Raw genomic sequence first — 14,167 nt, forward strand, 5'->3', positions numbered from 1 at the left:
AAATAAACATAAGGAAGTACTTCACACAAAGTACAGTAAACCTGTTGGAACTCATTGCCAGCGGATGTTAAGGCCAAAAGTATAACTGGGTTAAAAAAAAGAATTAGATATGTTCATGGAGTATAGGTCCATAAATGATCATTAACCAAGATGGTCTGGATGTCCCTCATGGTATGTCAACACAGCAAAGAAAAACCCACAGCAGTCCTACATTGCTCTGTAAACTTCCAGGCTCACACTGGAGCTTGGGCTCTAGGACCCTGAGGAGGTCCAGCCAAACCCAAGTTTTTCTTTGCTGTGTAGACATAACCTAAGCCTCTGACTGCCAGAAGCTGGGACTGGACAACAGGAGATGGATGCAGTTCCCAACTTCCATGCAGCAAATAAGCACCCTGACTTACACAGTAAGACAAAAATCAAGCTAATCCCATTTCAAAACAAGGCCAAAACAAGCCAATCCCTAAGATACCTCAACACTCTATGTGACTAGATCCCCCGGCATGCAGTCTGGGACTGGGGTGGGCCCCCATACACCCCTGACTCTCTCCCCAACTTGCCCCTGCTTGCCCCTTGCTCCGCTTGCCCCCTGATTACCTGGAGCCCATCAAAAAAATGAAGCAACAAGCTACAAGCCAAACAAGCAACAAGCTAAAAACTAGCCAACATGCAACTCATAAGACAATTAAGCCAAAAACAAGTCCAATTTCTGTGTTTTTTCCCACAGGTTTGGCATGTTTGGAGATGGATCATTTGATAATTACCCTGTTCTGTTCCTTCCTCTGAAGCTTCTGCCACTGGCCACTGTGGGAAGACAGGGTACTGGGCTAAAATGGACCATTAGTCTGAGCCAGTATGGCCATTCTTATGTATTAAAACTTATAAGTATCATTTTAAACATTAAATTGAAGCTTCTGATAATTGCATTGCATACTTGAGGGCAGTAGAAATGTATACTTGAGAGAAAAATACATGGTATGCTACGGGAAATGCTGTTTCCCTAAAATGTCCCTTAAAGTAAAGCACTGTCTCTTATTTTGTGTGTGTTTTCCCCTTATTTCCATCTAACAATGGTGACCACCTTATACCAGACATAATCTGAATGTATTAAGTTTAGGGATGAGGATTCCATTCTTTGGCTCCTTGCCCTTTGAATGTATTTGTTCATAGCTATAGAGCTATAAGTTTTATCATGGACTTTAGAGAAAGCATACCCGGGTCTTAGGCCCAGAAAGGGACTTAGGCATTGCAGAGCTGAGTGTCACAACTCCTAACTTTTAGGCACTCAAAAAATCATTGGGGATAACACTGCATTCCACAAGACCTAGTGCCTAGGCTTTTATACAATGCATGTGGAGCCAGATGCCCAAGAATGTGATCTCCAAAAGCCAACACACTAGGCATGGACCCACCTAAACAAGCCAGTGGGAGATGTTGACAAAAGGAGTGTGTTCTAGGCCTGCCTCTCATGGAATCAGGTGCCTAAATCCAGGCACCTAACTCTGCTAGTGATCTATAGCCAGGAAACTCTCTCCTGGAGTGAGGTACTTTAGACACCTAAAACATTTCTTGTGAGGAGTTATGTGCCTGTTTCATTCCACACAAATCAGCTGGAGGAAGTGTAGTGCCCATTTTATAACGTTTAGCTCACTGATTAGCACAGTTATGTGGAAGCTCCAGGTTCAATTCCCCCCTCTGCTTGATGGATAGAAAGGATTTGAACAGGGGTCTCCCACCTCTCACAAGCATGCGCTAACCCCTAATGTTACAGGATATTCTGTTGTGGGGCTTTCTCAACATCTTCTGCTGAAGCTGCTCCACTTCGGGTATATCAGGGGTCGGCAACCTCTGGAACGCAGCTCGCCAGGGTAAGCACCCTGGCGGGCCGGGCCGATTTGTTTGCCTGCCACGTCGGCAGGTTAGGCTGATTGCAGCTCCCACTGGCCGTGGTTCGCTGTCCCAGGCCAATGGTGGTGGTGGGAAGCCGTGGCCAGCACATCCCTCGCCTGCACCGCTTCCTGCTACCCCCATTGGCCTGGGACGGCAAACCGCAGCCAGTGGGAGCCGCAGTCTGCCAAACCTGCTGATGCGGTAGGTAAAGAAACTGGCCTGGCCTGCCAGGGTGCCTACCCTGGTGAGCCGCATGCCAGAGGTTGCCGACCCCTGGGGTATATGATAAAATAGTCTTTAGAGTAGGAGGACTGGACCCTTGGTCTTCCATCTCAGAAGGAGCAAGTTTGGGACAAGCAAGAAGCCATAACGTAAGGAAAGGTGCAGCTAACTTTTCAAAGCTGGTCAGAGTCTGAGATGAAGCCCATGTTCTCATTGTTTGCAGAAGGTCCATATATGATTTCACATGCAATGAAGCATTCATATTTTGCCACAAGGTTCAGATTTTTCCAATAGCAGGTTAATGCCACTTGAAACAGTTAACGTCCTATCAATTTTCTGCTGTAATTAATTTTGTTTTTCCATTGTAGCTTCTGTAGCTTTGCTCTGACTCACACATTTAATCAGATCAGACACCCTTTTGATTGTGCGGCTCATATGAAGCTCTTATATGGGGAACCAATACCTTTAAGCTGGTATGTTAGTATACCATAATAGAAAATACTAAATAGAAAGATGAAGCTCCATCGACTTGCTACAGTTTTTGTTGTACAAACCATAGAAATATACAGCCTAGGAACACACAAGGCAGAAACGTGCATCCACTAGAAAATGTACTGACTCTATGACTGGGCTGCATGTTTGCTTCCATCACATAAGCCTCCAATTAGCCTAACTTCTTGCTGCAAAGGGGAAACTTATGAAACAGCAGCAATGATGTCAGGAGAAAGTGTTACGACCCTTACTCTAGTAGCTGAATTAATTGTGTTTTTGTTCCATCTTGAAGAATTGAAGTCTCATTGAAGGGAATGTATCCTGTATGTATTTCTTGCAGGTATCTCGACTCTAAGAAACAATTATTCCCCTACTCCAAGGTTTCTCAAACAGGGGTCGCCGCTTGTGTAGGGAAAGCCCCTGGCAGGCCAGGCTGGTGTGTTTACCTGCCCCGTCTGCAGGTCTAGCCGATCGCGGCTCCCACTGGCCGTGGATCGCTGCTCTGGGCCAATGGGAGCTGCTGGAAGCGGCACAGGCCGAGGGACATACTGGCTGCCGCTTCCAGCAGCTCCCATTGGCCTGGAGCAGCGATCCATGGCCAGTGGGAACCGCGATCGGCTGGACCTGCGGACGCGGCAGGTAAACAAACTGGCCCGGCCCGGCAGGGGCTTTCCCTACACAAGCAGCGACCCCTGAGAAACGCTGCCCTAGCCCCCACTCCCACCCAAGGGACACAAGGGGTCTTTTGATAAAGCACTGCATTGGAATTCAGGAGATTTGGGTTCAATTTGCAAGTTTACTGCCGACTTTGTTTGATCCTGGGTAGGTCGCTTCACCTCTCAGTGCTTCAGTTTTTCATTTGTAAAATGGAGACAGTATTTCCTTTGTCTGTCTTGTTGAAGTGAGTTCTTGAGAAGAGACTATTCCTCACTATGCTTCTGTACAGTGCCAGCACACTGGGGCCCTGATCTTGGTTATGGGTTTACTGTAATACAAATAATACCACCACATTTGGGAGGTAGGGCAGAGAAAGTAGCTCACACCCTGCTCTCTCTGGCAGCAGACCTGACGTGACGAATAACCTCATCTCAGCGATACTGCTTGAGAGAGCAGAGCACAGATTTTCCTATACGTCTCCTTTAGTGATGGCATCTTCAAAATCCTTCCCCTGTAGACAAGGTTTAAGTCTCATGGCTGACTACCCAGAAATTTTTCTTTGGACATCATTGCAGATGAATTGTAAATGCTTCACTATTTTTCAGCTTTCTCTCTCACACAGTGTGCAGTGAGGATATATGTTAGCATAGAATGCCAGTGCTGCAGACACTTCCAACCCCCATTTTCACTGTCTTTCCATTGCCTAGTGTGTTACGGCACACATTTTCCTAAAGTTAGGAATGTACCTCGGTTCAGCTTGGTGTCCAGTTCTGAAATGAACTCATGCGCAGTTACTATATTTAAAAAAGATGCATAGAATCAGTCTCTGTTTCCTCAGAGATCCCAAGCTTTCTTGCCTGCTTTTATCAATCAATATGAAATCTATACTGATTTAGCTTTGTTTATATATTGTTGGTAGCTAAAGACCAGAGTACCAGTAAACCTACAAGCAGCAAAGAGTCCTGGGGCACCTTATAGTCTAACAGACATATTGGAGCATGAGCTTTCATGGGTGATGCATCCAACGAAGTGGGTATTCACCCACGAAAGCTCGTGCTCCAATGTGCCTGTTAGTCTATAAGGTGCCACAAGACTCACTGTTGCTTTTACAGATCCAGGCTAACTTCTTTACTAACCTACATTGCAGTACTTAGAAATAAATGGGACTGAAACTCATTAACACTCTAGAAGTGTAAAGGGGCCTTTAAGTAGATGTAAAACGAGCATTGTAAAGTGGTCTTAGTGTAAATAAAAATCAAGCCCAAATAAATATGGTAAAACTTAATTGTGACATAGTCAATTTTGACCAGTAAAGGTTCAGTCCCCCTACAGCTTAGCAATTACAGACAGAAACATGAAGCATTTTGTTGCCATGTTTACACTGATATGACTCAGACCAGAAGTGATTCTGTGCCTTTGGGATTATATCATAACCCTGAAAGGTTAAGTTGACCTTCTGTTAAGAGAGGCAGCAGGTAATAGACTAGTACTTCTGCACAAGTGGCCAGGGATTTAACAAGCACCTCATTTGGAAGCTTCACTAATTTAAAACAGATGTTGAAAATCAATGTATACATTACCAGCATTGGAAGAACATCTTACTGAGCTATATTATATTGCCAGAGATCAGCCATTTACTTTCAGTTTTTGTATGGAAGTTTAGTGGTGGATTTAATTTTTAGTTAGCATTTTAGTTTTTTGCATGAGGACAATTAAATGCTTGCAAAAATGAAAAAGGTCAGCCAAAGCACTGGTAAATCTACATCTGAATGATTCTGAACCCAAAAGCTGCTGCTTGTAATGACAAGAAGGGAGGTGAAAAGTAAACATTGATTGACCTTCTTGTTGGGGTCAAAGTCTAGAAAAATGTATTTCATGAATCAATCCATTTGACAGCATGCAGATCTATTTTACACTGATATTTTCTACTCCATAGTGTAAACTACCTTGTCTCACTTGAAATTAAAAACAAAACAAGTGGATGATGCTAAAGATTTTCTTTTGTCATAGGTAGGAGGAGGGACAGCTCAGTGGTTTGAGCATTGGCCTGCTAAATCCAGGGTTGTGAATTCAATTCTTGAGGGGGCCATTTGGGGATTGGTTCTACTTTAAGCAGGGGGTTGGACTAGATGATCTCTTGAGGTCCCTTCCAACCCTAATAATCTATGATAGGTGAGGAATAAAACAATACATTGCTTCAGGTCAATATTTACTTTTGTACAGTTCATTCATTAACAAAAATATCTAAATTAGTGTTTCTATATTCAATATGTTATTATTTTGCTAAATGAAATGTTCCCTGATTCTCAATTATTATTCTGATTAATTCAGTTTACACTGATAGTTATATGCTTCAACATGAAATTGGAAAAAACAACCCCCCTCCCCCAAAATAAAAAAAGTTAGCTTTTTCCTTATTGGACCCAAAGGAGATGTACACACAAACAAATCTTTACCAAGGAATTAAAATGCTTTGGTTTGATTTCTTTGCCAAGGCTCCCAATTTCCCAAAACCATAATTACAATTAAATAGGACTTCTCAGTTAAAATTTGCTTGACATAACAAGTGCTTGTAATCACTTGTGAAAACTGGAATCAAGGGGTGCTAGGGTAATATGTAATACTATTTACTTTTTAATGTTGGCAACAATACTTTTATAGATACAGTATTTATAAGTGAGCCATATGGGTTACTTACTTACTAGATAGGAAATATTTATCCAGAATACTGTATCTACCATGTCTAAATTATTCTTCAGAAAGAACATTCATTGGTAGAATTTATGGTTAATTTGTGAAATCGTGAACTGAATGTCTCAGTGCAATGAAGGTCATTTTAAACTAATTTTAATATTGTTTTTAAACACTCAGGGCCATATCTGTGGTATGCTGATTTACCCCAGTTGCTGAGCTGACCTCAGTCCCACTTTGGCAATAGTCATGTTTATGTGGATAGGAAGGGATAATGGAACAATTCTTCATCTAGAATTTTCATAAAAGAAACAAAAGATCATTAACATTAGTCATTTAAAAAAACCCACAGGGCAAACAATCTTTGTTTGCTTTTCACAGACGACATGTGTTATTTATACCAAGGGAAAAGCAGACAGACCATCTCAGTAAGTGATGCCCAGTGACAATTCATGTATGTTCTACATTACCATTATTGTGCTGTTCAATGAAAAGATGTACTTACCATGACAAGTGCTATATAACATGCCAATTTAATTGTAGACTATTTATGTAGATCAGGGGTCGGCAACCTTTCAGCAGCGGTGTGCCGAGTCTTCATGTATACACTCTAATTTAAGGCTTCACGTGCCTGTAATACATTTTAACGTTTTTGAGAAGGTCTCTCTCTAAGTCTATAATATATAACCAAACTACTGTTATATGTAAAGTAAACAAAGTTTTCAAAATGTTTCAGAAGCTTTATTTAAAAATTAAATTAAAATGCAGATCTTATCAGTTTAGTGTGATCCTTGCCCTTGCTTTTCCTTGCCGAGTTTTCCAACGTCTGGCACGTATTTCGATACTTTAAGCTGCACACAGGCTTCTGAGTGATCACTTGTTAACCGGCTGGAACCCCAGATCAGCAGCTGAGGTGAGTGGAGCTGGCGGCTGGTAGGGCTGAGCAGGGCCAGAAGCCTCGACCCTATCTGGCAGAGGGCCTGTGCTGGAACTCCAGCTGGAACCAAAGTGAGTGGGGCTGTGGCAGGGGACCCCGGCTGGCAAGGGGCCAGCAGCCAGAGCCCTGGAGCAGTGACTGAGCGGCTCAGCCCACCGCCATCACTCTGGGGTTTCAGCTGCTGGCTCCTGCTAGCCGGGGTCTCAGCCTGCTGCCAGCCTGGGGTTCCTTGACCCAGGCCAGCAACAGGTCCCAAGTGGCATTTTGGAGTGGGAGACACTGGCTGGCAAGGGGCCAGCAGCGGGAACCCCAGAGCAGTGGTAGGCTGAGCAGCTCAGCCCACGTAGCCGCCCAGCCCACCCCAGCTCTGGGAGTTTCAGCCGCTGGCTCCTGCCAGCTGGGATCTCAGCCCGCTGCCAGCCTGGGGTTCCTTCACCCAGGCAGGCAGCAGGCTCTGAGTGGGACTGTAGCGGGACCCTGGGTGGCAAGGGGCCAGCAGCGGGAATCCCACTGCTCTGGGGTTTGGCTGCTATTTCATTGCTGTCTCCGGCAGCTCTGCTTCTTGCACAGTTTTATGTAAAAATGTCTGGTCTCCAGAAGTGATTGGATGAGTTGCACTAGATGGTAGTGATGCATTACATCATAGCCTTTGCCAAACAAGTTTTGATGGCTGACTGTATCGTATGCTGCTGTTATCCTCTGACCCTACACCCTGTATTCTTCATAGAGATATGCTTATGGTATGAATATGGCATAACTAAGATATGTATTATGCAAGATGGATCATGCAAGGTATCACTGGAAAGGTTATGATTTACTGAATGTGATTATCCAATTTGTATACATGTGTCATTTCTGTATCTGAAGTAAGAAATATTGACTATGTAATAATTACAACTGTGTTTTCAGCTAGGGAATGCCCACCAGATAGTATGCAAACAGCCTGCATGGGCCATTAGGAAGGACAATAGGACTTTGAAGATGCTAATTTCCCACCTTCCTGAGAAGTTTCCTGGGATGTTGCTTTAACACTGCAGGGTCAGGTGATCATGTCACCTGGTACTGGACATCATTTTGGACTTTTGGTATTTTTCCACTGGAAAGGGGTGGTGGGTCAAACTAGAAAACAAAGGATTCCCACCATATGTAAATCCTATTTAAGTCTGGGGAGTGAGTTAATCTTGGCCCTTCCCCACTGCCTCCTTACCCAAGAAGGAAGACTGCTGAAAACACTCCAAGAAACAAAGGAACTAAGGCCTGGTCTACACTGTGGGGGGCGATGGGGGACGGGGGGGGGGAAAATCGATCTAAGATACGCAACTTCAGCTATGAGAATAGGGTAGCTGAAGTCAACGTATTTTAGATCAAATTAAAATTACTTACTTCGCATCCTCACAGCACTGGATCGATGGCCGCGGTTCCCCCGTCAACTTTGCTTCTGCCTCTCACACTGCTGGAGTTCAGCAGTCAACAGGAGTGTGATCGGGAATTGATTTATCATGTCTACACTACATGCAATAAACCAATCCCCAATACAGCGATCAATACCCGCCAATCTGGCGGGTTGTGTAGACGTACCCTAAGATAAGGGAGAGGGAGGCAGGGGCTGAGCCCAAGTGAGAAAGGTCAGCCTGTGAAGGGTTTACCTGTAGATTTAAGCTGCAAGTTTACCTTAAAGAAACTCTGCAACCTGCATAGAACAACATTTAGGGTGAAAAATTACTATTTGTAGACAATTTCTTTAATGTAATAAGCTTAGTTTATATGTTTTATTTGCTCAGTGATCTGTATTCTGTTTGCTATCCCTTATAATCACTTAAAATCTACCTTTTGTAGTCAAACTCATTTTTGTTTATTCTATAACCAGTTTGTGCAATTCCTAATGGGGAGGGAGGGGCAAAAGCTGTGCATATCTTCTCCCACATTGAGGGAAGGAGCAAATTTCATGAAGTTATGCTGTGTAGATCTCAATACAGTATAAAACAATATAAAATTTTGGGTTTACACTCCAGAGGGTGTATGCACCAAAGTGCTGGGAAATTCCCTGAGCTGAGTCTTTCCACATAGAGCTGATTGAAAGCGTGTGTGTGTGTGTGTGTGTGTGTGTGTGTGTGTGTGTGTGTAGAAGGACAGGGTGAGAAAGCCCAGGCTGGTGGAACGAGCAGGCTCACTAGGACCACAATACAGCAGGTGGCACCCTAGAATGGGGATCCAACCCATCATATATCCCTCTCTTGAATCCGTCTTCCATATGCTGGTTGATATTTACTATTTGGCCACTTTCCTGGTCTAAATCTGGCTCATTCTGGTACTCGTTCTATTTGATATGAGATGAGAGGCGATTGAGGATAAGACATTCATAAAGTTTATAAAGATGGCATAGGAGTGATATTGACCTGAAGTTCTTTGGGTCAGAGGCATCCTTCCCTGCCTTCAATAGCTTCAGCAACTACTTGGTGAAGGAATCCATCAGCTATTGCAACTAGGAAAATCTGAGCCCTATTATTATTACTAGCGCTTATCCTCCAGTCTATATCTGAGAAGTTAGAGTCTCCCATGATCACACAATTCCCATTAGTGTTTACTTCATTAAAAAGGTCTCTATGCATATCCAAGTCAGATCCTGGTGGTCTATAGCACACCCCAAGCACCATCTCAGGGGAGGCTCTAGTAGCTTTCTTCCCCAATGTGATTTTTGCCCAGACAGACTCTGTCTTATCTATTCTATCCCTTCTTATTTCTTTACAGTCTACCTCATCATTGATATACAGTGCTACTCCACCACTTTTGCCTTTATTTCTGTCTTTCCTAAACAGCACATAGCCTTCAATACCTGTACTCCAGTCATGACTACTATTCCACTATGTTTCTGTTATCCCTATAATATCCAGTTTCACTTCCTGCACCAGTAACTCTAGTTCCTCCACTTTGTTACTTAGGCTCCTCGCATTGGTGTACAAATATCTTAATTCTTGCTGTTTGGCTTCGCTCACATTCTTTATCCGATTAGGCACAGATATTCTACTGACAGTATCACCTATTAGACTGGTATCTACACTACCCTTCCTCCTTATGTCCATTCTCCTTCCCACGGCTGCATACTTTCTTACTTCATTTCTTTCCCTCAGTGTTAAAATCTGGCATGGCGATTACCTGGACATCTCCCAACCATCTCCCCCCAATTCCTAGCTTAAAGCTCTAAATCAGTAGTGCCAGCCTCCATCCTAGAAGTCTATTTCCTTTCCCTACTCAGGTGAAGTCCATCCCAAGAGATCAGTCCTCTGTCCATGAATGCCTCCCAGTGGCCATATATCCCAAAGACCTCCTTATAGCATTACTGCCTGAGCCATCTATGGATCATCATAATCTTGTCACATCTTTGTTGCCCTTCTCTAGGAACAGGCAGAATCCCACTGAAGATCACTTGAGCCTCGATTTCCTTAAGCGTCTTCTCCAGCCTGGCATAGTCTTCCTTGATACTAGGGGTGAAAGTAACTCACAGGACTTACCGGTATGGCCGGAGTCCTGAGGGATGTGGCCTAAACTGGAAGAGGCCTGGCCTCAAGATTTAAAGGCCCTGGGGCACCAGCTGTGGCTGGGAGTCCCAGAGCCTTTAAAATCACCCAGGGGGCTCCCAGCTGCAGAGGCAGCTTGTAGCTCCTGGGGCGAACTAAAGGGCCCGAGGCTCCAACCGCCATGGAGCTCCGGGCCTTTAAATGCCAGCCCCAGCCTGGCTGCAGCCAGGATTTAAAGGGCTCCTCCAGGCTCCCTGCTGCTTGGCCCAGTGGCCGGGCTGGGGCCAGGATTTAAAGGGCTCCTCCAAGCTCCCCGCCATGGCGGGAAGCCCGGTGGAGCCCTTTAAATCTTGGCCTGCTGCGGCAGCCAGGCTGGGCGGCAGGGAACTCGGAGGAGCCCTTTAAATCCGAGCCCCGGCCGGCAACTCCTGCTGCCAAAGCTGCAGCTGGGATTTAAAGAGCTGCTCCAGGTTCTCCGCTGCTGCGGGAAGCCCGGTGGAGCCCTTTAAATCCTGGACTGGCGGCAGGGAACTCTGAGGAGCCCTTTAAATTCTGGCCCTGGCCCTGGCCGGCAGCTTCAGTTGCCAAAGCTGCAGGCGGGATTTAAAGGGCTCCTCCAGGCTCTCCCCCATGGCAGGGAGCCCGGAGGAGCCCTTTAAATCCCGGCCCCAGCCCAGCCGCTGGAGCTGTGGCCTAGGATTTAAAGGGCTCGGGGAGCCTTGAGCCCTTTAAATCCCCACTGCAGAAGCCGATGCAGTCCGGCACGGCGTACTGGCTCTTGCCAGTACGCCGGACTGGACCGGACCGGCTTACTTTCATCTCTGCTTAATACGTTCCAGCGAGAATCTAGCCGCATCATTCATTCCCCCATGAAGACAATCAATCAATTCTTTCCCGCTCCCGTTAGGATCCTCTTCAGCCTCAGGTCCACATCCTGTATCTTAGCACCCGGCAGACAACACATCCTTCTGTTCTCTGGATCAACTCTGGTTACAGGGCTGTCTATTCTTCTCAGTAAGGAGTCTCCAATCACGTAGACCTGCCTTTTCCTGGTGACAGTGCAATTCTCTGGTCTATCCCCTGTTCCCTCTGGCTGCAAGTCCTCTCAATTTCTATTCACCCTTGCAATCCTCCGCAACCCATCCTGTATCCTCCTGGGGCTTATGTTTGGTGTTGTCTCCATTGACTTTTCCCGTCTTCTTATAGAACTAGCTGTTCTTCTTCTTCTTTGCCCTCTCACCGTCAGTGACCTTCTGCTGTGCCCCTTCTTCATTTTCCAACTCTGCAAACCTGTTCCTGAGCTCTATTTCTCCTTCACTATCCGGTCTTTTCCTCTGCCTGGTTCACTTAGTCACGTGCTTCCACTGTCCACTTTCCTCACCCAGCAGTCTCCCCTCAGAGTTCTTTGGTCCTGCTTCCATCTGCAAGTCTGAGTTTTTCCATTTGGACTCCTCAGGTTTTTGCTCCATCATCCGCTCAAACCCCCTTCTAAACTCAACCAGCATTTCCACATGCATCTCCAACCCTAGGCTCTTTTCTTCCCTGTTTACAACTCTGTTTGCTGGCTCCTGTGGTGCTGCAGCTGTCTATGCCTCTGCCTGACTGGCTGGCTACCTTTTATAGGACCCCTAGTCAGAGAAGCCCTGCCCCCTACTCAGGGCTCAGCTTCTCTCCCAGCACACTGCCCCTACCAGCTTCTATGACACTCCACTTGATTTTTCCCATTTGTCAAGCAGAGGCTCTTGTTCCTTTGAGAAACTTTGATTGCTCCTTTTGTGATACATCATAGTGGTTGATTGTTCTATACTTACTCAAATGCGATAGAAATAACCAAAGAAGGGTATTATTCAGATTCTCAGAGTAATGGAGTAGATATAATAGTATGAAGTTAAAGAAGGATAATTTAGTTGAAGAATTAGGAAAAGGTTTTTACATAATTAGAGCAATTGGGCCGTGGAACAGACCACTAAGAGCAATGGCTGAGTTGGGAGCACTGCAGATAGTCAAAAAGAGATTGGGATGCAGGGCTGCCCAGAGCGGGGGCAAGTGGCGCAATTTGCCCCAGGCCCCGCCGGGGCCCCTAAGGGAGTTTTTCAGGGCCCTTGGAATGGGGTCCTTCACTCGCTCCAGGGGCCCTAGAAAGCTCTCGCAGGGCCCGGGCCCCCGGAGCTTCTTTTGCTCTGGGTCTTTGGTGGTATTTCAGCGGCGGGAGTCTCTCACTGCCGAATACCCCAGGCCACCTGAATCCTCTGGGCGACCCTATTGGGGTGAGATTTCCAAAGCTGTTGGTCTAACAAAACTCCCATTTGGTGTCAGTGGGAAAATAATTTGGGCAATACTGAGCATTTCTGAAAACATGATCATTCCTGGCAATGATATCGCTTGTATGTAAAATTTCAAAATTTGTCCTGAGAGCATCAGTGGAGAAGTCTAAGCTGGCAATGATTACGTAAGAGAAGTATTTCCTTCACATCTTTCTAACATACATTTTCCTGGACTTTAAAGGGGTTCAGACAGGACGACCCAAGTGGCTTTTTTCCAGCCTTATAATTATAGTTTAAGGTTCTATGATGTCTGTGCAGAATGCCCTTAACATTAAATCTTTTAATGAAGCAGGGAAGCTTGCCTGGGTATGTTATTAGACACAGGGCTCAAAGTCAAGTACTAGTAAGCACCCAAACACACTGCTTTTTCAAAATATAACAACCCCTGTTGTCATTAGAAAGTGGTTTAGTATTTTGATTATGGATAAACTAGACCAAAAGGCTTGAAAAGGAGAAGTCTTTGAAAAAGGAGATTCTGACAGAAGGAGGGAACAGAGATTTCAGAGGAGATAGTGTTCTCTAGTGTGCACAAACTTCCCTGTTCATTCTTTGCAATTGGTGATCCCTTCTGCCTTATTTTCCCCACTCCCAGTCAGACTTTTTCCTTTCCCAACCATTCCAGTTCTTTCGACCCCCAGCTTTGTCCCCACTCTTCTTGCCCAGCAAATCCTAATTTCAGCTCCTGCTCCTCATTTGATCTGTCTCTTCCCCTCCCCACATCCTTCCCCCCATCTCATTGGTTCCAGTCCCTTGTCTCCCCCTTCCTCCCAACTCCCATTTATCTTTTTACCCTCCAGCTTCCAGTCCCAGTCACATGTCCCCCACATCCCCTCCCAGGATCCTTGTCCCAATCTAGTCAACCCCTACCTTGTGTCCTTCCACCAAGTCTTGCTCTTTTCCTCTCTGCATTTGAATCAGGCATATTCCTCCCTCACGTTGCCTGGGGCCCATAGGGGGGTAATTGAAAACACAGGAAAGAGAAGCTCCTTCCTTTTATATCTGGCGCCCATCCCCAGCAACCCAGAGTTGCAATTGCTCTACACTATTTTAAAGAGTATTACTTTGGAAAGCACTCACTCACACCAGGAGGTCCACCGAAATCAGTGGAGCTACTCCCATGAATAAGGTTTGCACCATTAGGCCCCTCAGATTAGATTTACTAGCATGTTATGCAGGGTATGAAAATATCTAGTTAACTAATATCTTCTGTGGCATAAGAAATGGTTCCTAGGTATATGGCTCAAGGCCAAAAGCACATCCAGTACATTGCAAGAGTAGGTCAACTGAGGTGACTAGAATTCTCAGGAAGAGAATTAGCAAACATTTGTACGAGTACCAAAGGCCTTGTTTTCACATTAGGCCCCAGTTCATGCAGCTTAGTTGCCTGTAATTCAGTCATGAACAATATGATTAAATTGTCCCTTTCTATGGGAAATCTTGCA

Source organism: Gopherus evgoodei, chromosome 1 (genome assembly GCF_007399415.2).
Source record: "Gopherus evgoodei ecotype Sinaloan lineage chromosome 1, rGopEvg1_v1.p, whole genome shotgun sequence".
NCBI lineage: Eukaryota > Metazoa > Chordata > Testudines > Testudinidae > Gopherus > Gopherus evgoodei.